Here is a 250-nt window from a genome sequence, read left to right on the forward strand (position 1 = left end):
ATGTCTTTGCCTTTATTTAAGTCCCCAGATATGAGGGCTTAGTTGTTTTGCTGAATAGTCTCCTTCTCCCTCTCCTGTTCTTTTTCGATCTCACAGGCTTTGAGACACATTTCTGAAAAAGTTATTCTTCTCTCTCAACAGTTTTCAAAAGCATCTTCATTCTTGTCATTCTTTCAAGAAGAGCCTTTTCTGAAGCTCACAATTGTTTTCATTGTTCATTGTTTTGCGCTAAAACCTCATCAAACACCCC

This window comes from Seriola lalandi, unplaced genomic scaffold, assembly GCF_002814215.2.
Source record: "Seriola lalandi dorsalis isolate HSWRI2012SDOR001 ecotype SW California unplaced genomic scaffold, Sedor1 jcf7180002054584, whole genome shotgun sequence".
In the NCBI taxonomy this organism is placed as follows: domain Eukaryota; kingdom Metazoa; phylum Chordata; class Actinopteri; order Carangiformes; family Carangidae; genus Seriola; species Seriola lalandi.